This window comes from Furipterus horrens, unplaced genomic scaffold, assembly GCF_987537825.1.
Source record: "Furipterus horrens unplaced genomic scaffold, mFurHor1.1.pri manual_scaffold_7, whole genome shotgun sequence".
NCBI classification, from domain to species: domain Eukaryota; kingdom Metazoa; phylum Chordata; class Mammalia; order Chiroptera; family Furipteridae; genus Furipterus; species Furipterus horrens.
In genome coordinates, this window is record NW_028327177.1 from 108,977,439 (window position 1) to 109,003,802 (window position 26,364).

Consider the following 26,364-nt stretch of genomic DNA (forward strand, 5'->3'; position numbering starts at 1 on the left):
GAAGTCACTTATCAAAAGGTAAACCAAAACAGATTCCCCCCATTTATTTGTGAGTTAAAAAAAAACACACTTCTAAATAACACATGACTCAAAAAAGAAATTACAATATAAACAGAAAATATTTTGAATTCAATTATATAAAAAATATAAACATCAAAACATGCAGAATTCAGCTGAAGAAGTATTTAGAGGAAAATGCCCTAAGTGAAGAAAAGATAAGCATTAATGAGCTAAAATATCCAACTTTCTAAACTGTAAAAAGAGGAGTAAAATGAGCCCAAAGGAAGTGAAAGAAAGAAATAATAAAATAATAAGTGTAATTTAGAGAAGGTCAAGAAAGCCAATAGCAGTTTCTTTTAAAGCTAATAAAAATTACTTTAAAAAAGGAGGGGGAGGAAATAACCAAGATCAGGATGACCAGTAGAAGCATTTTGCTGGGCATGATTGGTGCTCCCAGAGTTGGCCTCTGCTTCAGTATGCTGAAAACGCAGGGGAAAGACAGGACAATGTCCCTGAAAAGTATCAAGAACAGATTTGGGGCAGGTAAGTGCTCCAGGCAGAATGTTCAGAAAAGAGAAAGTTCCTGACTGGGAAGCCAAGAAGCAACTCCAACAAGGGTAAGTAAGAATAGAACTTCTGCAGGTTCCTACAGCAAAAGTCTTTAAAGCCTAAAAAACCTAAATGATCTGAAAGAAGACCACCTCACAGTGATCTCAAATGCAGGCTCAGGAGTCAAATGGAACTTAATTTGCATCCCATCTCTACAACTAACTAGCTCTGTGACCTTGTACAAATTGATTAACCTCTCTGTGCCACTCTTTCCTCGTCTGTAAAATGGGAATAATAATAGTACCTCTTTTACAAGGTTATCATGAGCATTAAAAGAGATTAGTACAGAGTACGTGCTCAGTTGCATTGAGTATTACTATGGATATTATAATTTTTACACCTCAAAGAACATAGTTGAATATTACAATTTGGGCAGAGAGGCGGAACTGCACTTCTGTGGATGGGCCCAGATAATTGGGCATCCCTCATCCCTTCAATCCCTTTGGCAATTATTTATAAAGCACCTCCTATGTGCCAGGAACAGCTACCATTTCCACCTGGTTGTCGAGGAGCTGCCTGGAAGGGAGGGGCACCTTTGGTCAATGCCCAGGCCAATGCACACTAAGACTGGGCATCCTCCACACCATCATGGATAGGGGCAGACAAAGTGAGGAAATACCTCTCAGATATTAAAGTGCCAAAGAATCGAGACAAAAATACATGATAATAGCCTTGAGGAGAAGTGGGCAATTTTCAAAAATAAACATTTTACCTGAGAAAAATCAGAAATCAAATGACAGGTAGAGAAAAAAACCACAATGAATTGTAGCTTTGACCTCAGCTTGATGCCAAGAGCTTTGGGGCTAGTAGGCCAGAAATAGAAGAGGACAGACTGATTGACCAGCCACCCACGGACAGTAGGTCCAATATCTGGGCCTCCTCTCCCAAGGGCACAACTCTTATGCCTTCCCAGAACCTCCAGAAAGCGGGCCTGCTTTCCACAGGCGCCAGGTGGGAGTGGACCGAGTTCAGAGCTTTTCAGGCAAGTTCTGCCAAGCTCAAGGATCATAAATCACAGAAATGGAAAACAGGAGTGAGAAATAAAACCCCTGGCTTCCCACGAACTGCCAGCCACTTTCTTTGGGCTGTAAATAACCACAGTTAAACCAAGTAACCTTTGGACTTCTTGGCAGGGAAGTGTATGAAAACATCTGATGTAAGGATTTTAAGTGCCTAAATGCTCTCCGCCAACATCTACTCAACTACTCAGAGCTGAGACCTCCAGATCTTTAAGGAGAGCCTTGGCTCAGAGCCAAACCACCACTGCCCCTGACCACTGCCCCAGAGGACTCTGCCTGAAGGGGTTCTGGGCAGCATCATGAATGAGAAGCAGGGGTCAATTAGGCTTGGCAGAGGAGGTGGGTTGGTGACCCTGAGCTGAGGACCCAGCTGCCACAGTGCCAGCTCCCACTCACCAGTGGGCAAGGTACAAATCAGTCAGCTGGTGAGTAAGTGGCTGAGCCCAGATCTGAACCCATCTTCTCTTGGTTCTGAAACTTGGGAACATTTTAAGCAGAGACACATCAAGTCTACCCAGGAAATATATCCTGTGACTATGACTTTGGAGTTGGAACTACTTTCTCTTCCCTCTCTGCTCCTTCTTCCAAATCTTTCCCTGTAACTTTCCAATTTCACCACATTACAGTGAGCCCGGTAGTCAGGAACTAAGACTTGGTGGAGTCTGCATTTTGATTTCGACTATCTTTCATAAGTCAATGAATAAAACCACATTTGGGGTCATCTTTTAACTGAGAACTGCCAGAAGTTGCAACACCATCATTTGTGTTCATCACGCAGGTCACCGCAAACGAAGGTAAAACAACATCATGGCAATCTGTGGAAATGAAGATTTCAAAATAATTTGAAAAGAGAAAAGTAAGGAGGGAAATTGAGTTCTTCAGAAGGACTAGGCAAGACACTGAACTCAAACCACACCCTCCACAGCATCAGCATGCGGCTGTGCTCACACACAGCGCCCCCACCCGTTCGCAATTAAAAGCAGTAAATACCCCAGGGACATGCTGCTAGTCTCAGTTCCAGGGATAATTAGATTAAACACTCTTCAACACATATTTCAATAAGTCACGGTGCTAACATTATCTTCAAATAAAGTGGGTAGCTTCCTGGGATTATCAATGACAGCTCATTAAAACTGGCATTTGAAGGTTTTGATTAATCATGGCTCTGAATAGCCTGAACCAACAAGCAAAGCCTTAACGCATTAATAGAAATTTTAAAGCCTATTTATGTAAGCATGCCTTAGTATTGTTGAAAGTATAGGTTTTACATATAAAATTGAATTCACTTCTATACAACACCACTGTTAACATCCACCCTTTAGTTTCAGCAGAATACTCTGTAAATATTTTAGTAAACTTAATACTGTTTACTTGAATTTTATTGGTTTCATATTCGTTTGTATATTATTTATATATTTTTCAATTTATAATTATAAGAACTATAAATCTATAAAGTTTATAGTTAGTTCAACATTTCCACATTTTAGAGGAACATCATAATAAAAATAATTACAATCTGCTCTGGCTGGTGTGGCTCAGTGAATTGAGCGCTAACCTGTGGACCAAAGGGTCACCAGTTCCATTCCTGGTTGGGGCACATGCCTGGGTTGCCAGCCATGTCCGCAGTTGGGGCATGTGAGGGGCAGCTGGTTGATGTTTATCTCGCACATCGATCGATGTCTCTCTCCCTCCCTCTTCCTCCCTTCCCCTCTCCCTAAAAAATAAATTTAAAAACTGTTTTAAAAATAATTAAACTCAACAGGAAGAATTTCTGAGAATTTTTTTTCCCTTAAATGGAATTGATACATTTTCAAGTTTGAGAAACAATGACACAATGAAGCCCTAATAATAGGTATTTAGGTTGTTTTCTGTTATTTTACTAACACAAACAATGTGCAATTAATCTCCTTTTCCAAATATCTTTGTGTGTTTGAGTAGACCTGTAAGATAAACTTCTAATTACGACAAGCCCAGGTCAAAGTGCAGATAAATTTACAATGGTCATAAATATGGTCAAATTACCCTCCAGCAAGACTCTAATTCATATGTATACAAATGTCTGTTTCCACATACCCTTGACACTTTTTATATCTTTGCCAATCTGCTAATTTGACAGGTATATTAAGATATATCAGAGTTGTTTTCTTTTTTCTTTTTTCCCCCATTTTTTAATTGTTGTTCTCTTATAGTTGTAAATGGACCCTTTTTATAAGGAGAAGAAAAGTGTAGGTAAGGGGTTTGGCATTCAGGGGAAAAGGTTAATCAGATAAAAACTGCAGCATTCTTTCATCTGTGTCCTGGGTGGTCCTTATGCCCTGTGCAGTGGCCCTCATGCCCTGGGTGGTGGTCTCTGTGTCCTGGGTGGTGGTATCACCCTGGAGTACAATGGCTCAGATACCCTCTTGATTGCCTGCCGTCCTCCTGAGGCACAGAAGTGGAACTGCTTATGGTCTCCTGGAGTTAAGGTGGGTCATACCTTCAGTTTCTGAAACAATAGCTTTTTACATACATTGATCACTAAGCTTATTAGGTGTTACCTGAAACTAAAATCTTCCAACATTTGAATCCCCCATCATAGTTCCTCATATCCTTATCTTAAGCAGGCTGTGCAAACAGTTCTACAGTCCCTTTGGAAGGTACACTTGTGGGTTTCAGAGTCACCATCCTCTCGCAGCAGCTCTCTCCTTCAGAATCTGGGGTGCATTGTCCTCAGCTTCCATGTAATAGTCCGGGAAAACATGTGCCATGTTACACTGGATCATGGTGGAGTCCCATGAAAGGCACAAGTTCCAAGAGAGTGGCCTCTTCATATGTCCTGAGTCCCAAGAGTCCAGCTAGAGTCCAGGTCTGCGAGGCAGCAGGTCCGTATCTTGGAAGGCAGAGTCCTTGGTGGCTTCGGAGTCAGGTAGAGCAGGCACAATCAGAGCAGCAGCGTGCCTGCTTTCTTACTAGCCCCGGACTGTTGGCGGAATCCTGACTACAAACTGCAGAGCTGCATGCTTACTTCTCCCTTCTCATGGAAGACTAACTGTAGTTTCATTACAAACTGCATAGCTGCTACTTCACTACAGGCAGCGTGGCTGAGTCCCCTCCGGCTCAAGGCTCCTTCCTCTTGGTTACTCCTCCTCCTTCTCTTCTACATTCATTCCAACCATGTGGCCCTCTCCCATGGCAGCCAAGGCCTCCTACAAAACTGGGTAGCTGCTACATCATGGCTCTCTCTCTTCATGGCTGCCCCCCCTTATTTTAAATCCTGACCTGGAGCATCCTATGTGATCTCCTACTCGGCTCCTCCCACAATGAGCTACATTTGCCAGTTTCCCGTATCTTCTACTTTCTCTCGGCTGCCATTTTTAGTCAGGTCAAGAGTGCCTCAGTGCCTCAGTGGCCTCCATCTGCCTGCCTCTTGGGCAGGAGCTATAGAAGCTATACAGCTGGTAGTATCATCCCCTATCCCTTCCCCCATACCTCAACCATGGGCTGTGGGGACTTTGGGGACCCCCTTCTCTGCACCCTATTAGTTTCAGCACAACTTCCTTACTTTTAGAGCAGAACATAGGATTATGGAGGCCTGGTTCAGAGCCATGAAAATGTTTCAGAACTTTTTCCAATTCCAGACAACTTTGATTTTCTTCCTTAGTCAGCCTGTAGCCTGATCTAGCACTAGGTTCAACTAGTTGGCCCTTCTTCCTTCACATCCCACTTACTGACTTCTGCCATAATTGTAATAATGCTTCTTGAGGTGGCAGGAAAGGAATCCCATTCCCATCCTCTTGGGCCAGAGCTTCCAGATTCCCAATCCAATGGGTACCTTTGCTTTTCAATTCTGATCACAGAGCTTTGCATATCTATCAGTTGCCCTGCTAGGTGGAGCTCCTTGAGGACTAAAACCACCATTTACAAGTCAATGCATCTCCAGTACCTGGGACAGTGCCTGAGACCAAGAATACACTCACTCTGCTGGATTAAATAAAGTTGATATGAATCAAATTTGAATGTAGCCTTCTAAGGGTGGACTTCATTGAAGCCAAATTTGGTCCATTGTTAAAAGGGTATCAAAGTAGCTTCAAATTAGAGTTTTAGTTGTCAACCATCTTCAAACAAGACTATTAATTTTATGTAAGCATATTTTAATGTTCCTCCATATGGGTTAAAAAAAATGGAGATGCATTAAGAATTCATTATTTTTTTGCTAATCCTATTGCTTCATAAATGTATAATATTATATACAACATTTATATCCATGATTGCCCCCAAATAACTCTTTAATTCACTTTGCTGCTAGTAATATTTGGAAAAAGTTAACTATTATTTGTCTACACCAAAGGACAGTGGTGAGGAACACTTTTTTCCTCCTATTCCACATACTCACCATTCTGAGCACATGCCCTTCACTCTGGCCTCTGTTCATGCTGTTTCCTCTGTTCCCAGCACCTGCTAGTTGAAGCCCCGTCCTTCCTTCACTATCAGAGTTGTTTTAATGTACACTTCTTTAATCAAGAGAAGAACAAGCATTTTTTCATGTTTATCTTAGATTTTTCATTTCATTATGAAGCGCCTGTTGATGATCTTTACTGATTTTCTATTAGATAGTTTTATTATTTTCTCATCGATTTGTTCACACTTTTGCATACAACCTCTGTCTCACGTTGACAATACTGTCTTGTTTTTCTTGCGTCTTTTGGCTTCACTATAGTAAACTTAGCAGGTGGGTTTTAAAAAATGTTTAAGTCAATACATCAATCTTATTTTCTTAATAGATTTTGCTTCCATTTAGCCATTTCATTATTCCATTGATTATTATTAAATATTGTATTCATCTAGAATTTCTTTCATATAAAGCATGAGAAAAGTATTGAGATTTTTCTCCCTTTCTAGGTATCATAATTAGTCCATCATTCTCTGCTAATGTGCGAAGTCACTTTATCATATACTAGAAGTAAGTTCTCCCAGTATTTGGCCCTATTTCTGCACTCTTCTATTTCATTGAGCAATTTTCTATTCTTGCACCAATATCAAACTGATTTTAGTATGTATTTACAAAACATTTTAAAATTTGGTAGGGGTAGTCTTCCCGTGTCAATTATTTCTTATGTTTTTGTGGATATTTTCATGTGTTTAATTTTCTGGGTCAGAAGTTTGCAAACATGTTCTCAAAGAGACAGATAATAAATATTTTAGGCTTTTTGTGGGCCATATAGTCTCTGTCATAACTACTCCACTCTGCAAAGCAGCCACAGATCATATGTAAACAAATGAGTGTGCCTGTGTTCCAATAAAACTTTATTTACAAAATCATCAGTGGGCTGGATTTGGATGAGCCATAGTTTGCCAACCTCTGTTCTTAGTGTCATTTTTGAAAGTTCCCCCACCTGAACAACCAAAAACAATTTTGAACTATTATATGAAATTGCTTAAATTTATGATTAACAGTAAGAGAATTTATACTTTTGAATGTTGACTCTTACTATCCAGGAACATATTGTTTCTTTCCACTTATTCATAGCTTCACTTATACTTCTCAATAAAATTCTGAAGTTTTCCTCATAGCTCTTGTACACTTCTTATTTAGTAGGAGATAACTTATCCATTTTTATTTTTTATTATTATATCACACATGAAATTGTTTCTTCCCATTGACTTTTGTTCAACCCATTAGTTCAACCCACTAGTTTAAAGCAAGGCTTATACCCAGATCTATAGATTTTTCTGGGACTGATGGAGAAATCCAATGGGATATAGATATGATATCCTCTAAAATTGTATGCAACATTTGTAGGAAGTATATCTTCCTTGGAAGAGAGTCCATAACTTTCACCAGAATCTCATGATTACCATCCATTACCCTGTCCCAAATATGAGATTCCCTAACTTAAGGTGTGTAAAAATCTGGGTTTTGATATTGAAATGGAATCCAAATATAGATGACCAGGAACATAATACCTGTGGGGCCAGGGGAAGTCAGAACCACACGCCTGCCCTGGCTATCTGAGAACGGAAGTGCTGTACAGTCATGTTTATGGAGCACAGTCATAGCCGAGAGTGACAGCCTTGTTTACAGAGTACTTTGCCACTGTTGTCCATGTGGGCAGTGTTGCTTGCGGACCGAGGCATCCCAGAAAACCTGTCATCATCAATCTTGCCTTATACAATTTTCCTTGACTTACAGATTGAGGTATCTCTCTTACAGACTCTACACTGTGCCCAGTCTCACCTCTTTCCTGCAGAGCCTTGCTCTACCAAACTGCTCTACCTTACTGGGATAATGGACTGTCTGTTGACACCCTCTCCCTAATGTCCCTCCATGACCTTCCCCTGGCCCTCTGTTGGCCCTGTAGTCCTAGCCTCATGGAGAAAGGCAGCATGGGTGGAGGGAGAGCACAGACTAAACAATCCAAGAAACCCAAGTTCAAATCTTGTCTTTGCCAATATGTTCTATAAGGCCAAGATGTAAACTCTGACTTCAGCTTTCTTATGGTAAAAGGCAACATGCATACCTATAACATGGCTATAGGGATGTAAAGAGATAAAGCATAGAGCTAAAAGCCACTCTTAGGACACAGAGCTCGTTATTCATCAATGGCATGGTCACAATTTACTTTTCATACAGCCAACTGGCATCAATCAGGCTCAGCCTCTGCCCATGAAATGTATAGAGACTCTGTGAACTCTATCCTTCCCACCAGTGGGGTCTGCTTTCTGAGGGAGCCTCAGTAGTTTATATTTAGGAGGGATCTACCACCGCTTCATGTCTCAGTGTCACACTGTCTCGAGGATGCTCCCATGGGCATCACTCCCAATGAGTGGAAGGGCTTATGTCCTCACATTGCAAAGAGCTGCCAGAACTGAAAATGAATATAGGACAATTCTGAGATCAAGAGTTGGATTTAAGGCAAAATTTAAAATTGAGTTTTTTTCCTGGACAAGGAAGATTCCTTCTCACTGACACTTCCAAGCCTTGGTTTCTCTGTCTGCAAGATATGGATAAAAATAAGGGTAACTAAATGTTAATGGAGATTTATTATGTAGCAGGAGACAACTCCTCCCCCAAACCTTATGATACAGATCATATTTCATCACAGAGACGCACAGTGATTAATTCGCATACTTAAAGTGGCAAAAATGAAATTTGAACCAGGTGATATTATGTTAGAACCCAGGTTCTTAATTGCTGTTATCTGTATACCGATCTCATGGAGGGCTTTAAATCACATATAATTTACACATTCCCCACACAAAATCAGGTCCACAACAGATGTTCAATTAATGATAGTTGCCCTTTCTTGAGGCAGAAACTGGCCTTCCCACCAGGAATTGGCCTCTTACCAACTAGCCACTCCATCAGGAACTAGACATCTCACCAGAAATTAGTCATCCATCAGGGTGATTCAAAAAGGTCATGCTCCAGCTAATGCCTGCCCAGGAAGCAAACTGTCACAAGGTAGACTTCAATTCAATCAATATGTATTATTCTTCAGTGGAAGGAGAAACAAAGCACATTACTAACAAATGCATCTAAAATCCAAGTTCTCAGGGATTCTTAAAGTCTATCTAGATGGAAAGAAGACAGCAAAGGCATAAACTTGAGAAACAGTTGAGACAGAACCTCAGGGTAATCCAACACGTGCCTGGCACTATGCCAAGAACCTCCAGCCATCAGTCTGTCTGGTCCTTAACTACGAAAGAGTTCCTTGGATCTGTTTATATATTCTGAGGCTCTGAGAGGTTAAGTAAATTGTCTACATTTCCTGGAGCTTATAAGAGGTAGACCTAGCATTCAAAATCAGTTGGCTCTAGGCCCTTTCCACCAAACATCATTGCCACCCTTCACCTGGCTGCAATGGGTCCCCACAGAAGGAGTGGCATATGCCCAGGACACACCCTGCCTCCTGTATAACTACATCAGGGATGGCTCTGTTTAGACAGAATCTTTGTTGCCCTTCAAACCATCTCCCGAGGAGTATCTAGATGTGGCTGCCACTGCCACAAGCTTGGGGACTCTAGAGAAATGGAGCTGTATCTGCAGTGCCCAGCATGGAGCCCGGAATAGAACCAAATGAGTCTCATACAAAGTGTCAAGACGCTACAGACATAACCTCTGCCAAGAAGGCAGAGCCTCTGTGTGAACCTGAGAGAAGGTAACCTAATGTGTATTATTTTTTAAATCCTATTTAGGGAGGTGGCAGTATGAGGTGAGAAGACTAGTTATTTCAAGAACTCCGTTACCTGAAGCCAATGAGGCAAAGATACGAACATCAAAACAATGGAAGCAGCCCCATTTCTCCAGGAAAGTGCCCTTCCTGCAGTGGCCACCCGAACAGGAGCCCTTGAGACCAAGCAGGGTGACAGTGCCTGTGATCCAGGCATTCAATGATCAGACACACTCCAATTTCCATTCAAATACCACCTCTTTATTTTATGTAATTGCTGGGAAATCATTTAACCTTTCTGAGACTCCATCTTTCCCTCTCTAAAATGGACATAATGTTTACTTTCCTGGACTTTCTAGAGGCTTAAATAAGATCATTTATGTAATACGTTTGGCACAAAGTGAGTGTTCAGTGTGGCAGCTCCCTCCTCAAGACTAAAGATGCATTATGGACAAAGGACTGCAGGGATAAGGAAGTTATTTGTCTGAACTATAGGAAGTAGAGAAAGGCTGAGCATCACTCCATCAGTAGAGCTGGATAACTGAACAAGAATGTGATAGTTGCAGAGAATAACAGCAGTGATAGTTCTAAAAACAGCAATTAAGAGTAGTAAGGACCCCAAAGCTGCTCAGCCCCATCCATGTACTGGCATTGCTCTGGGATCTTCAGAACGCTCTCCAAGCGGACCCCAGGTGTAGAGAGAAGGAGGCTGAGGCCCAGCAAGCTTCTGTAGCATCACCACGTCCCTCTTTAGCTAGTGAGACACCTTCCTGTTACTCCAAGTTACCTTGTATAATCCATCACGGAGTCACACAGATTGGAGGTGCAGGGAGGGTCGGGGGTCAAACCTCTCCTTCCTCAAGATTGATGAAATCCACTCCAGGCATCTCTTGCTCTGATTAAAATACACTGATGATAAATTACCAAACTCCTTGACATGGAAATGTGAGTGATAGAAGGGCTGCTGACAACTGGTCCAGGGCAATCGCCACAGAAAGAAAAATAACAGCAATGCACAGTCTACTTTTTTTGCCATTGTTTTCTGATTTCTAAGCATCTGTGAGTGCCTGTCAGTGAAGGGAAATGAAGTTAATGCATTAGAAGGAAATGTGGAGGTCACAGTAGTCTTACATGAATGTAAGCTGATAACCTACTGCTTTAATATACCAAGAGCCTAAGTAGGTTTCCTCCAAGGTGACAAAGCCCTAAAATGGGAAGAGTGTCTTCATAATCACCAGCTTCTCCTCTTTTTGTCTATTCCTTTATGACAGAACCATTTTTGCACAAAAGTTTTGGTGCCTTCAGCTCTAATCACCCTTCTGTCTAGATCTTCTTCCAGGAGAACATCTTCTAGAAATCAGTCACACTTTTATGTTAACTGAAAGCCACTTGTCTTCTTTCACCAGGTCATTTCCTCCCTTGGTGTCTTCTCTCATTATGGCATTAAACAAAAGTCTGGTGCCTACAAACAGAATGTCTGGCATCAAAGACAGATTGAAGAGCTTTGAAAAAACACCAGGACAGAGGCTGTGTAGCCTCTGTGAAGAAGTAGGAAGTGGGAGACTGTTTCTTCAGCTCACAACTGCTCGTGCAGACAGACAGGTTGTTGCTGGGCTCCGAGACAGGAGCCATGAAAAACAAGATGAAACGTTTCAGAAAATACTGTTTCTGGGCTTGTGCCTTACTGGAAAATTGAAGGATGGTGGAATGGAAAAATCAAGAACCTTAGAATCAAGGTGTAAATCTCATGCCTGCCACCTTCTAGCTATAAGACCATTGGCAAGTCATTTAATTTCTTCAGGTAACAGTTGTGTTGATAAGAATACCTGCGTATCAGTTGGTGAGTGTTATATGGAATATTGAGTGTCAAATGGGTGACAACCCACGAGAACTTGGTAACCATTGGTCTCCTTCTCTCTCTAACATGGTTGAGTAGGTCACATAACATTCCATGGGACAGTAAGAGTAACCAATTAAGATCTAATATTCCCATGTAGCATTTCAGTCCTCATTGGGTCTGTTGTGCCTCACTCCCAAGGCTGTACTTGCCAATTTCATTCTTTAAATGAATGAAGAAAAACATGATGATGCATTTAATGGTCCCTGGAAATTGGGCCTTTAAAATCCTTACATCTTTTGGCCTTCTAAGAAAGTCTATGAAGAGTCTCAGAGGCCAGTTACTGCTGGATGGTGACCTGGAGAGAAAGGCAAATTGCTTCCCAGGGCATCTCCCTCTGCCCTAGTCCTCTTGGCATCCCTTCTCACGGTAACACATTTAAGTCCATAGGAAGCAGCTGAAGTCTTGAAGTTATCAACACAATAGCTTTGTAGAAATCAATTTTTTGACCATGACAAAGGTATTCCTTTCCCTCAAGTTACTGTTAAATTTGCATTAGTATAACTGCTCAAGCTTTCCAAGACCCTCTCTGATTGGCAGTCACAAAACTCAGGGGTGAATAGGTGGTGAGGGGCCATCTACCTGTCTGACCATGAAGAGAGAGAAAAGCAGGGCCCAAATGGTCACACCTAAGTCTCAAACGGCAAACACTGTGGCTTGGCCTCCAGGTCCAGTCTGCCCCAGGCCCCTGCTCACCTCCACTGACCTGCCCTTACCCACCTGACTTCATTCTTATCTCCCTGTGCCTTTGACCATGCCCTGCTCATTGTCTTGCCCCATCCACTCACTCACCTGTGCCAGTAAAACCCTAACTAAGTCTGTTTTAACCCTTCTCTAAAACTCATTTTCTGACAATGCATTAAACATCCTTCTAAACTGCTTCCATAGCTGTTGTCAAGTTAACTTTTTGACTCAAACTTAACAGTATACATTTTCTCAGAATGCTGTACATTTCAGACTTCCCAATGTCTTCTCTTAGAGCTATAGGTATTATCCTCTTGTAATTTAATTTACTCTATTCCATACCCACAGTTATAATCCCTTTCTCATCTTTAATCTTGCGTATTTGTGCTTTCTCTCTTATTTTCTTGATTATATCTAAGAAGAGCACATTCATTTTACTGGTTTCTTCAAAGAATAAGCTTTAGATTCACTTATACATTTTAATGTTTTTCTGTTTTCTGATACAATGATTTCTACAATATTTATGCTTTATTGCTCCCTAATTTCCTCAGATTTCTCCTTTTTAACTTTTTATTTTGAATGCTTTATTTATTTTCATTTTTGTCTTTGATTATGAAGCATTTAAGGCTATGGATTTGCTTCTAAGTACAGCTTTGGTCACATTCCATAAGTTTTGGTATATAGCGTTGCTCTATTAATAGCCTGTAATTGTGTTTTGTGCAGGTGGTGAGCATACAACTCAGTCAAATGGTGACTCATGGTAGCGGTGGGGGCAAGGGTGCAGCTCAGCTGAGGAGGGGCAAGGCAGTCTACAGCCCTGCAAGCTCAGCCAGGGAGGCCTTCAGGGCAACAATTACAACTATTTATTATTTATTATTATTTTTCTGAAAGTCTGTTCACATGGAATCAAGTAGTAGATTAAATGATTCTTCAGTGGCCACATGAGAGGGTAGTGAGGCTTGATTTTTCTTTACAGTCAAAACCCATAGCATGTACGTGTGTTTTTTATAATTGTATTTCAGCAGTTTAGGGAGACAGTATAATCTCTCAGTCTAATACATATCTCACAAAGGTGAGTATGCTTGCCTATAGCATAGGAACCCCTCAACCTGGAGAACGGTCCTTCTCCCTGCTACTTAAGACTTTCTGATATCAATAGTTGTAACCAGAAACAAGATGTTTCTCAGAGGAGGATGTTCACATGTTTAGGGAGGACTGACATCACTACACTAGCATTTTGCAAACGCAGAGCTTAGGACTCACTATTCTCCTGGTCTGTCCTGAACACCTGGCTCAATTTCAGTCATGCTGAGCCCTTGCTTAGAATTCCTTTTCTATACTTCTTCACCACCACCATTATTTAATAATGATGATGATGATGATGGTAGTAATGATGTAACAATTCCTATAGCTTGGGGACTGTTAGCAGGCAGGAACTCTCAGCCTAAAAGAAGGCTGCTGCATAAAACCACCATTTTAAATACTGGGTGATCAACATTAGGAGAGGTTAAGCACAGGCTTCTGGGGCACTTTGTTGAATCTTGAAGAAGTATAGGAGCAAAAGGAGCTCAAGGCTGAGAGAACAGCACATGCAAAGGCACTGTGGCAAGAAACAGCATGGTGCATTCAGGCTGTGGCAGGACTTTCTATCTGCCAATTGCAGAATGCAACTGTGTAGTGTCCCAGTAGGCCACAACATTCTGAATGGGATCTCTTGGAGATGTGAACCTCATTCTGGTCTTACAGCCTGGCAGGAGTTCTGATAGGAGAGGAAAAGAGAAGAGATACAGGGGACTTCCATTTCCAGTTCAAGAAGAACACCTACCCTAGACATGCTGAGAAGTCTGGATGGTGGAGGGAAGTGTAAGCCAGGTTCCTGGGTGCTATCCATAGCTGTGGAATTCCTCAAGGCAATCTGTAGAACTCCTCTATCTAGAAAGTCAGTATAAAGATAGGATAAACTGAGTCTCTTGAGTGCCAGACTATTTGATTCAGATTTTCTTCTATCCCCACATTGTTATTAGAGCCTAGGGGCTGAACATATCTGTGAATTTGTGCTGGTAACTGACTAATGCTCCAAATAAAGAAAACTATCCACTCACATCCATTTATCTGCCTACCTTTAACTCCTCTCCTTTGAAGGTTCACCCACCACATTGGTTCCAAAGTAAAATTTGATCCAGGAAAGCTCACTTTGAGAAAATGACCAAAGTTACTATTTCCATGTGAGCTGAGAAGGTTAGAATCTTTGGGAAGAAGCCTTGGGGAGTCTTGCTTCTAGGCCCACAGGCTGAGTAGGAGCATCTCTCCTGTTCCCCTTTGTTCAGGGCTTCCCTCAGTCAGGGCACTCACTAATCCAGTGTCCAGCCATGGTCTGGTCACTCGTCTGTCTTCCTCTCCAGGCTGGAAATTCACTGAGGGCACAGATCATGATTCCTCCTCTTCCAGGATCCTTTCTCTTGGCACAAATCTGGCCCTCAGAGATTCTCAGAAAATGTTGAACAAATGACAGGAAATGACAGGAATGACAGTTTCATGGCACATCCATGAAACTCAGATTCGGAACTCAGTATTTATGTCTAGGGAACCCTAATATTTTCCTGTGTTGCCCACCACTGTTTAACAGCAGTTACCCAGATCAACCACAAGTTTTGTTACTCCAGACCTCACATTGCAGCCCACTAGGGAGGGGTCCAGACCCTGCCAAGCTTGCTCTGACAGCCAGATGCAAAGCAGCTCTTCTGGGCCACACACCCATTAGGCCCTATCACATCAGCCATCTCTCCGGTCCTGCCACTTCAAGGCTCAGGTCACTCAGACAGCCAGGAAGTGGCAGAGCTGGGACCCTCTGAGGCCAAGAGCTTCCACATGTCTAAGAAAGCTGAGGTTGCCCTTGCACTTGTGAAACTACTTTCAGGAATCTATCAAGGCAGCTCCTTGTCAACTGTGCAAGTTGTCAGTGGGACAGCCTTGGTAATAGTTGTGGGAGGCCTTCCCCACCGACCCTCACATCCTTCCTTATACACACCCTCCTCACTCCTGTATCTGGAAAACTAACCCTCCAGCTCCCACTTGGAGTCAGATTACCAGCACAAATAAGGCATAATAATACAAAAGTGAATGATAACAATCCTTTATGGAACTCTTCATTTATACCAAGACTCTTGCTGGGTTATTTGTAGACATGTTATTTAATACTCTTAACAGCCCATGAAGGAGTCTCATTATCCTCATTTTACAGGTGTGAAAACTGAGGCTCAGAGAGATAAAGTGGTTCATCAAAGGCCATAGAGCTGGTCAGTGGCAGGGCTAGGGTATGATGTCAGTTCATTTTGATATCTGTGAGAGGATGTTCCCTTAACTCCATCAGTAAGCAGAACTATTCACACCCTGAATTAACTCCTTCTACATTACTTAGCGTCCCTAATCAAAGAACCAGCTCCTTGTTTAATTTTTATGGTCTAAAATTTTATTTTCTTAGGAAAATAATTGCTTCCAATGCACTTTGGAAAATCAAACATTGAGAATCCATGAAAACCACATGGCAGGGGGAAGGAGAAGACATGGAGCCAAGGAGCAGGCCCACCACAGCTGCTTCCAAGCAAATATCTTCAAAGGGCCGAGACCTCCATCTCTCACTGAAAATGGAATCATCATATCCATCCAACCATGCTCAGGAGGTCATCATGAGGCACGGACAAGATGGTGAGTGTACAGGGCCTCGGCCTGAGGGGGTAACATGAGTGGGAAGCCCACACAGCCCTCATGAGCACACTTTTCTCTACGAAGAGCATACCTGTGTCCCAGTTCCCTGCCACATCACCCTGAGTCATCCATTCACCATGAAACACACATTTATGTTCCAAGTACAGTCCAGGCTCTGACCTCGTGGTGCTGCCAGTCTGCTGGAAACAGCTAACACAGGTAGGACACTTATCACGGGCCATTCCAGGGACTTGACACACCTTGCTCACTTTGGGGGAATTAGTATTACAGCCAAGGAAACCGAGGCACAGGAGGGTTAGGTAAGTTGCCCCAAGTTGCACAGGCAGGAAGCAGTGGAGCTGTGTTTAAACCTCGCTGTCTGGTTTAAACACCATCATGTTCCGCTGTCATGTATCCTTACCTGCTTTCTCTCGGCCACCAAACCCTTTCACCTTTTCCTCCACAGCTTCTCCGGTCTTCTCCTGCTCTCCTTCCTGGTACCCCCCTTCACCCCGGTCCAGGCCCTTGTTCGTTCCACGCTTTTGGAAGCACAGCAGCTTCCCTCTGGCCTCTTTTCCCTTGTCCATCCCCTGCCCAGCTCCCATCCAGCCTCTCTTACCCCCACTCTGTCTTTCTCCCCAGCACAGGTGAGCCGCAGATAAGGTCTAGATGTATAACCCTGGCTTTCAAGGCCCCCTGCAATCTGTTCTCACATACGTTTCTGCATTTCTCCCTCTCTTCACCAATGCTCAGTTCACAAAAGCTGCCCTCCAGTGGGTCAAAAATAGTGGAAGGACAGGCTTTTTGAGAAGCCAACAAACATTATAGATCGTTCCCCCCACCCCCAGGAAGTAAACATGCGCAATGCAAGTTGTTTCCAAAGTTAAAATGTACTTTCTGGACTGTGCTAGCTCACAATCTTACCATGGAGCCTTCTGCTGCAGACACACAAACCTTATTACTGCTTCTTAATTACTTAAACACACCACATGTCTTTCACTTCCCCCCTCAGTATTTGCACATGCCATTTCTTCCATCCATCATGCTTGCTTCATTGTCATTTCTGTCTAATGAAAACCCACTGACCCATCAAAATCCAGTTCCACTGTCACTAGGCCAGATGAGAGCTTTCCCTTGATGCTTGCACCCACATGGTATTTCAGTGCTGCCCTCCCTGGTATTTGGGACCACATCTCATTTCCATTCACCCTTGAGAGTGGTATAATGCTCAGTTTCTCCACAATCTTTCACCTCACCTAGCACAGAGCTCTGTACAGACAGCAGGCATGCAGTGTTCAGTTCTTTTTTTTTTAATATAAGATTCTAGGATGCAACTGAAATGGACTTTCCACCACCTGTGTCCCATTAATACAGCAGTTCTCAACTTGTGGGTCACGACCCCTTTGGGGGTTGAACGACCCTTTCACAGGGGTTGCCTAAGACCATCAGAAAACACATATATAATTACATATTGTTTTTGTGATTAATCACTATGCTTTAATTATGTTCAATTTGTAACAATGAAAATACATCCTACATATCAAATATTTATATTATGATTCATAACAGTAGCAAAATTACAGTTATGAAGTAGCAACAAAAATAACTTTATGGTTGGGGGCCACCACAACATGAGGAACTGTATTAAAGGGCTGCGGCATTAGGAAGGTTGAGAACCACTGTACTAATAAGACCTTGCAGAGGGTGAACTTCTGGAAAATTTCACCAGACATAAGCCTAGGCAAAGTATCTCTTGCCTTTGCCATTTATTAGAAATATAAACATTTCAAAACCACTTGTTAATGTTCTCGAATTCCTACTTAAATCCCTATCTTGTTAGCCATGGTAACCTAGTTTATAGAAATCTATGACTTTGAAATAAGGTCAGATCTTGATAATAAGTTGTGACCCACTTTTTTGTATCTGATAATTAGCTCATAGCTGCAGTGATGATTTGGCCCTACATTTTGGGGAGGGGGCATATTTTAAGGAAGCAAGGTACTCATCAAGGGTTCTGATCTTCTCTCTGCTTTGTGAAGAGGTTGTTAAAGTAAGAACTAAAACAAAGGAGAAAACGGAATACATTTGATCTTGAGGATGCAATCAAAACAGAACATAAATACCACTAATAAGGCAATTAACTTTTCTAGAAATATGCAGGGAAATCAATTCCTGGGATGTAACATTTCTAATTGAAGAAATTCAGTTTGGTGGCATCAGTGACCAGAGGGATCTAGGAAGAAAAGACATTGTTATTGTCAGGGAATGCCAAGAAGGGCAGAGAAATGGCCATAAAAAGCTCCCATTTCTTTCCAGTTGTTACAAATCTCCTGCTGCACGTGTTGCTTTGAGCGATTCTTTTCAACATGGTACCACTGGAATGGCATTAACTCAGGAGTCAGGAGTACCAGGTTCAAATCTCAGCTCCACTGGCTGAGATGGTCCCTGTCATTGCTCTAGACCTTGATTTCTTCATCTGTGAAATAGGGATAATGAGTATCATGAGAATTACATGAACTAATATGCATGTAAAGTGCCTGATACAGACAATAGCAGGCTGGTGTGTCCTGGGAAATTACTACTGAAGGTACAGAGTGGGGAAGGCAAGAGAAATTTCTTGTTCCAGGAAGAGGCTCTGGCATGAGGCAGGAGCTCTAGCAAAGAGGAGTCAAAGGTCAGAATCCTGGGCCCCACCCTGCCCTCTCCGTTCAAGCCAAATAACCTTGGGCATCAGGGTCATGCTTTCAAAATCCATAACATGACAGCATTTCACTAAACAATTTCCAAGACACCATTCTAGGAACCCAGCACTGCTCAATGCTATAATACAAAATAGTTCACAAATTTTTTCCAAATAGTTTGTTACTAAGTAGCCTGAAATTTTCCAAATATGACCTATTCTTTACTTATTCGAGTTTAGGTTCACTGCTGTAGGTGCCCATAATTACACTGCAATTAAACAACCCAATTTGTAGCCCATAAGAACATTTAAGTTTTGCAAACATCCTCTTTCCTCTCTTTCTTAGTTCCCATCCAGGAGTTGCTCCCTATTCTACCAACTCATATCTGAGGGCATTGATCCAACCCGTGTTCCATGAGCCAGGCTGAGGACACAGAACACAGTCCTGTCCTCGGGATGACTGGAGTCCAGTGGAGGTGACAGACCAGAGACAGACAAGGCCAATTCAGTGGGGCATGGTCTTTGACAGAACGGTACACCTAGGGCTCTGTAGGTACAGAGGAGTCACCTAACTCAGAGTAGGGGTTGGTAGGAGGGTTAGGAAAGGCTTCCTGGAGGAGGTGATATTTGAACTGAGTCTTGATCATCCAACCAGTCATTCATGCAGCCAATAGTCAGCAATTACTTATTACTTATTAATTATTATTAATTACTACTGGGTACCAGGCACTATGCTGGATGCTGAAGCTGTAACACTGGATGTCACCATGACACTTCCTAGACCAAGGATCCACATGGCTCACTCTGGTCACTCACTCTAGTGTCCATTCTATAACTTCTGCCTCTCTGGCATGATTTGCCCAATATGGCTTGGTCTCCTTGATGAACAAGTTATTTCTCTTTCCCAAATGCTGCCTCCATTTTAGACTTCCTCTTCCCACCCAAATTTAGCACTAAGTCATTGATACACTTAAGTTCAGCCTCTTCAGACCCTTTTTCTTATATTGATGGCAAGTACCACCATACTCATCTGTTCTTGACACACCACTATTTCACTCATATCATATCCCTACTCAGCTTCTTTGAGCTTTCTTCCTTGTTTCTTTCTTTTATACCTTGTTGTGCCAAGGTCTACTCTAGACACTGAGTAGACTGGGAGAAGGATTAACGAGGTGCTGAAAATGAGATGTTTGCTCCGACTTGTTACCACTTTTCTAAGATTAGTGCTAAACCAGGGCAGGTTTTGTTTTCTTGTTCAAGGACACAGAAGAAAAAAGGAATAATTTACTGAGCATCTACTACATGCTGGATGCTTTAATTGTATCCCTCTTTTAACCTACACCACAACCCTGAAGGTAAGCATTTTTATTTCCTTGTTGTATGTATGGAAATCAAGACTTAAGGAGGTTGATGAACCTGTCCAGGGTCTCACCACTAGCAAGTGGCAAAACACTGGAATTTAAACACTGATATGTGATTCTGAAATCTAAGCTCTTCTTCCTCCACCAGGCTTTCTCCCAAGAACATATGTCCCTTTTTACCTCCAAGGACCTGATTAAATGCTGCAATCTGAAAAGATGAACAGAACTTGTTTGCTGTGTGATGGTGACTCAAAATCAGGTGAAAATTCAGGGCCTCCTCAAGGGAGAGATAGGCCCCTCTGAGTCAGGATTTAAGCAAAAAAGATAAGAGGAATAAGAAAATGGTTTCTGGACACTGCCATCCATCTCTGGGAAGCCTTAGATAGGAAGCAGCAGGAGATGAAGTGGAATGAAATTCTGAGAAAAAAAAAGAGATGAAAATGGGGGTTTTACACATCACTGAGCTGCCTTTCTATCTAGAGGGAAAACCCAACATTAATAAAACTGAAAACCTTCAACAAAACCAAAGCCAATTTTTCTGCCAAGTTCAGAAACAACAGTACATAAATCTATAGGCATTTCCCAGGTGTGTTCCAGAAATAGCTGTGTTCCGGAGAAGTTGGGTGGAAATCAAATTTGGGGTGAACTAGTCCCTGCTACCCATGTGAGGGAGAGCTGCCTTTGTCACTGAGGATGGAATAGTAGAGTCCCCTGTGACATTGGTTTTCTTTCTCAATGCCCTTCTCCTCCTTCCTACCCCGGTCAGGGCCATCCTTCACAGGGAGTTAATAGTAGACAGCAAACACTTATTGCATGGGGGAGTTCTCAGTGAGTCAACCTTTGTTGATAAATCTGCCCATGAAGAAACACACACACACACTGCAGGTGCTTGTGCTGTGCCTATCCTACAGACAGACCTATTAGTCAATAGATGCAGTTTTGGCTCCTCTCCGGGCTACCAGGTAAGGACCCATGGCAGAGACAGTGAGCAGGTGGGTGTGTAAGTGGCATGAAAGATTATAGGGTAGTCTGTGGGATCAAACAGATCAAAATTTGGAAGTCATTTTCACCACTTACTGGCCAGATGGCCTCAGATTTACACACCTTATATTCCTTGCCCAGACCCTTGGGGAGCAATCCCTTGCCTACTCTTTATTATTGATGTCTCAGCATCTGTCAAGAAGGGGAAAGCCTGCCTATTTCTTCAGTTAAAGTAAGGACTAAATAAATTGACCATGTAAGTCCCTGGGATAGGCAAAGCACTTGGTAAATGTCTGGCCTCCTTGCTCTGCTCACCTTCCCCAAATCGGCCCTTTGTGAAGGGCCAGTTCACCCTCACCTCCTCGAGGAAGCCCTCCCTGACCATACTGATCCCCAAGGGCCTCTCCCTCCCGTGAGCTTTATGGTAATATCAGTCACCGCCAGCCCCAAGTTAGTCAGTACCATGCCCTGTGACAGAGAAATGTCTGTGTGTGCTGGGACTTCCCAGTCAGACTGTAGCTGCCTGAGGACTGACTGCAGTGATCCACTAGGGTCAGGTCCAAGCCTTACTCAGAGTAGGCAATTAGTACCTATGTGTTTACAGACAAGGCATTCAATCACCCCAGGAAGGTGTCCATAAAGGACACTGAGCCCTCACCTGTGCCAGGCACGTTACAGCAATCATCTCATTCCACACCTAAGCACCTTTCTGGGAGAGGTGTTACCGATTTCATTTCACAATTGGAAAAACTGCGGCTCCTGCAGACGAGCTAGTTGTCTCCCAGAAGCTTCAAAGCTCAGAGGGGCAGGAACGGACACAGAAGCATGAGAGGAGGAAGGGAGAAAGGAGAGGAGGCAAATGGTGAGTGGGAAAGACAGAAGGCAGAGAGTCAAACAAGGAAGACAAACCCAGGCTCCTTTCTGCTGATTCCCTGGTGTAAGTCGCTGTTGCACCGGCATCTGCACGCACCCCTTCCCTTCGGGCTCACCACCACACGGAGGGCGTCCGGCACTCTGGGGTCTTGCTGCACACTGTTGTTTCTCACACCCAATGAAAACTAGTGTGAGAATTACACGGCCCTGACCTCTGACCCCACCCAGTTCACCAGCTAGCTTATTCTCAGATACAATCCAGTAACTCCAAAGAACCGAAATTGGAACTAGATTTCTTCCCTCTAATAAAATTTACTGTGTATACAAATTCAATTACATCATCGTGTGTGCTGACAGTGGCTGGAGGAGCCAAGGTCACTTACACACATCCATCACCAGGGTGCAGAGAGCCAGGGGCATGAAGTTCCTTCCTACCCAGAGTGCAGAGGATGACGGGGGTACAGCAGGGGCACAGTGGGGCTGCTGACTGAGAGAACTGGCCTATTGGGTGGTGGGTTGCTATGCTCTCCCTGTACCCAGGAGTGACAGAGAGCCCAAGTGGATGTACTGACTGCCAGCCCCTCCCATGGGAGGGCTCTGTGCTCACCCCTGCAGGCCCTTCATTGGCTGAGCTTTCTTGAGGGCATCTGTGTTGGTCCCTACCACACTGCCTGATTCTGTGCTACACAGGGGAGGGAGAGAGAAATGATGTGCTGAGCCCCAAATCCTCATTGTATAGAAGAGGGACTGTCAGAGGGAACAAGTGGGCTCAGAGAGGTTAGGTAACAGGCCCAAGGCCACACATCCTATGACTTGAGAAGCTATGCTTGGAACCCAGGTTTCTTGGCCTCCGTAGCTTATGTCAAGGGTTTTCCAAGTAGGAGACAGGAAGGGCTACACTTCAAAAGAGAGGCTCAGGGAGGTCAATGATTACCTTAGGGGGTGTTTCCAACACATTTCATGGTAGCGGGAGATATAACTAGCTAGAAATAAATACTTGAAACAAATATTCTCCCTTTCCGCCAGGCAAGTCTAGGAAAGACATGTCTCTAAGAATAAGCCTAGGATGGGGTGGGGAGCAGGTTTGGACTCTGTAATAAACTGATACCAGAAATATTTGAAGGACATATTGGCCCTCTGCACAGACACAACCAGCTGGGCTTGAAAAAGGACAAAAAAGATTCAATTCTCCATCCACAGAGGGATATTTAACCTGAAGCAAGTCATTTAAACCTTCTGGGCCTCAGTTTCCACTAAGGCACTGGTTCTGAAGTGTGGTCCCTAGACAAGCGGCATCACCATTGCCTGGGAACTTAGGAGAAGTGCAAATTCTCAGGCCCCACCCCAGACCTAATGCACCAGCAACTCTGGGGGTGAGGTCAAGCCAGCTCTGTTTTCAAGCTCTCTAGGGCAGGGGTCCCCAATCCCCGGGCATGAACCAGACCATTAGCAGTTCGTAGCCTGTTAGGAACTGGGCCGCACAGCAGGAGGTGAGCATCAGGCAAGCTCCTTCACTCATATTACCACCTAAGCTCTGCCTCCTATCCCACCCCCCACCCCCCAACCCCTGCTGCCTGTCCCTTGAAAAATTGTCTTCCATGAAACCAGTCCCTGATGCCAAAAATGTTGGGGACCACTGGTCTAGGGCATTCTGATGCAGCTCAAGAGTACCTGACTTGAAAGTAGTTGCCCTCATGTGTGGGAGCTTACTAGAGTCAACTGGGGAGTGTCTACAACAATCCTGGAACCTAGACCACACTCCAGACCAATGACATCACCATTTCTGATATAAATGAGGGGAGGCACAGGCCTCGATACTTTTTTGAAGCTTTCCAGGTGATGTTCCAGGTGCAGCCAGGTTGAGAAGCACTGTTCTCTGCAGATGATCACACAGTGCTTGCAGGCAGTAAAGACATAGGACTGAGACTGCAGAGGGAGAAACATGAGTGTGAACAAGTTCCCCTCACAGGGCCCAGCAAGCATGCAGGTGGGTATGAAGGAATGACAAGAGATGAAGATGCACAGTGGCCAAGCCAAAGATGGATCGAGAACTGACGGAAGGTAGGAAGGGTTTTCATCTTTAATTTTAAAGTCTGCGATATTTCAGTCAGTTCTTCTTGTTTTTCATTCATCAGAAAAAGCCCTGAAGGTCTGAAAACTTGTGCAAATTGCACATGCCACAAGATTGATGGCTTCTCCCAACAGCCTCTCTCTGGAGCAATTTGCCACTTAAACCTCAGTTCTACCAAGACCTTGAAGCTGTTCACACCAACAGCCTGGCCTTGGCTTTGAACGGGTATCAAAGGCCATGTCTCTTGTTTCCTTGGAGCTGAGGGAGCCTGAAGGGAAGGCAGGGGACAGGGAGTGGGCATGCCAGCCTCATGTACCAACCAGGGAACTCCAGAAGCTGTGTGAACTCCAGGACAGTGTCAGAAGGTGTTCTCTGTGTGGGCTTTTGTCAGGCTGCGTTTGTTTCTTTGATGTTACTGAACCTTTGCAACCCTGTCCACAGGGCTTGGCCTTCAAACCTTCAACAATAATAAAGATGGCAAGGAAGCTGGCACCCAGCACAAGGTCCAGTACTAGGCCCTCGGAACATCTCCTCGCCTCTGAACCAAAGCACAGGAGCTGAGGATTCCCCTCCAGACCCATTCGCCACCTCTCTCCCACGTGCGGAAGGCTGACATCTATGGAGTGCTTCATCCAAGTTCCCTTGCCTTCTTGTCTGGCTGGGTTTGACCACAGCGGGGCGCCAGGAGAAAACTGAGGGACAGAAGAAGTGAGAGTCTGGAGTAATTGCTCCTCTGGCTCCCTTTCCATTGGTTTTGGCATAGTGTCCTGCACTTCTGCAGAGGGTCACGGCTCCTGCAGGCCAGCCTCTTCTACAGCCATAGTCCTTGACAAAGCCCAGTAAACCACTCCTGGTAACTGCTCTTGCCCCTTCCCTTTCATCCTGGGGTTGCTAATGGCTTCCACGTTGCTAGACCTGGGCGCTTCACGATCCCTTATTGCTGACCCTTTAACATTGCTCACACTTTCAAACCATGTAAAACTGCTGTGTTTGTAGGTCAAAAGTGGCCAAATCACTAGCAATTTTATGTGGTTCAATCTAGTAAATAGTCCCTTCCTTTACTCTCTTCAGTTAATCCTTCCAAGTGGGCCTCTGGTCCCCTGCTCAACCCACACAGCAGGCTTAGTGAGTGCTGTTAGCATTTGTTCACTGGTGACAAACAGACTCAAAAACCTTACTGACTCATGCAAGCTCAGCTAGCATAAGGTTGGGAAAATAATGACAGGCTGGGACTGTACTGTGTCCCAGGCACTGTGCTAACAGTTCATATGGATGACCTCACTTAATCCTCAAAACTCTGAGATAAGGACTGTCATTACCCCCATTTTACCAATGGGGACATGGAGGCCTGGGTAAGTTAGTAGTAACCTTCAGCAAGAGGGCAAAGAGCTTGGATGAAACCGGCTACAGAAGCCAGCCTCTCAGGGTGCAGAACAGAATATAAAATGTGGAGCATGGGCCTGGAGGACAGGAGAGGAGTAACAGGCTCGCATGCTTTTGGTGAGGATAAAAGGAGATATTGTAAGGGCCCAACAGTGGGCAGGCTGCCTGACTGCAGACCCTAAATCAAAGCCCAGCGGTGTCCCCCAAGTCTGCTTGCTGCTTCTGCTCATGTTCCTTCCCACTGCACTCTACTGTCTTCCACTAAGGAATCGTCATGCTACTATCTTCACGCAACCTGCTCCCTCCCTCCAGCTGGCCCTACAGATTTAGTATGATTTGGTATATAACACAGCTTCTGGAAGCAATGGAACCAAAGTTGGGAGTGGTTAAGCCTGGAGAATGCCAAGTGAGGCAGCTCGAGTGGAGTCACCTTCCAAGGGGTCCCTGGAGTCATCACTATCTTGAGCCTTGGGGCTGGGGAACAGCCTGCCCCTCCTTCCTATTACACTGTTAAGTCCTTGTCCAGCCACTGGAACCCCACTGTGATTCTCTCAAAGCAATGCAATCAACGGGAAGTTTTGGAACCAGACAGGCCGCAGCCCAGCTCCAGCATCTTCTAACTGCAAACCCTCACCTGGCTTCCCTGCACTCCACATCCTACCCATGAAGGAAGGTCACAGCCCCCTCAGAGAGGCTGAGAAGCTGAAATAAGAAAACAAAGGTAAAATGTGTAGCCACTAATCAGCATTTAATAAATGTCTGGTTCACTTCCCTCATTCTGGAAATAATATTTCTCAGCTGGAGGTTATAATTGGGAAGGGAGGCCAAAACTGTTTATCACACATTGATTTCATATACCTGGGCTTAGAAAACTTGCTATAAAAGATGGTTTTCTTGATCTTACTGTTAAATTCCAGGATTTCCTAAGCAACTGCCTTCAGGAACACAAAG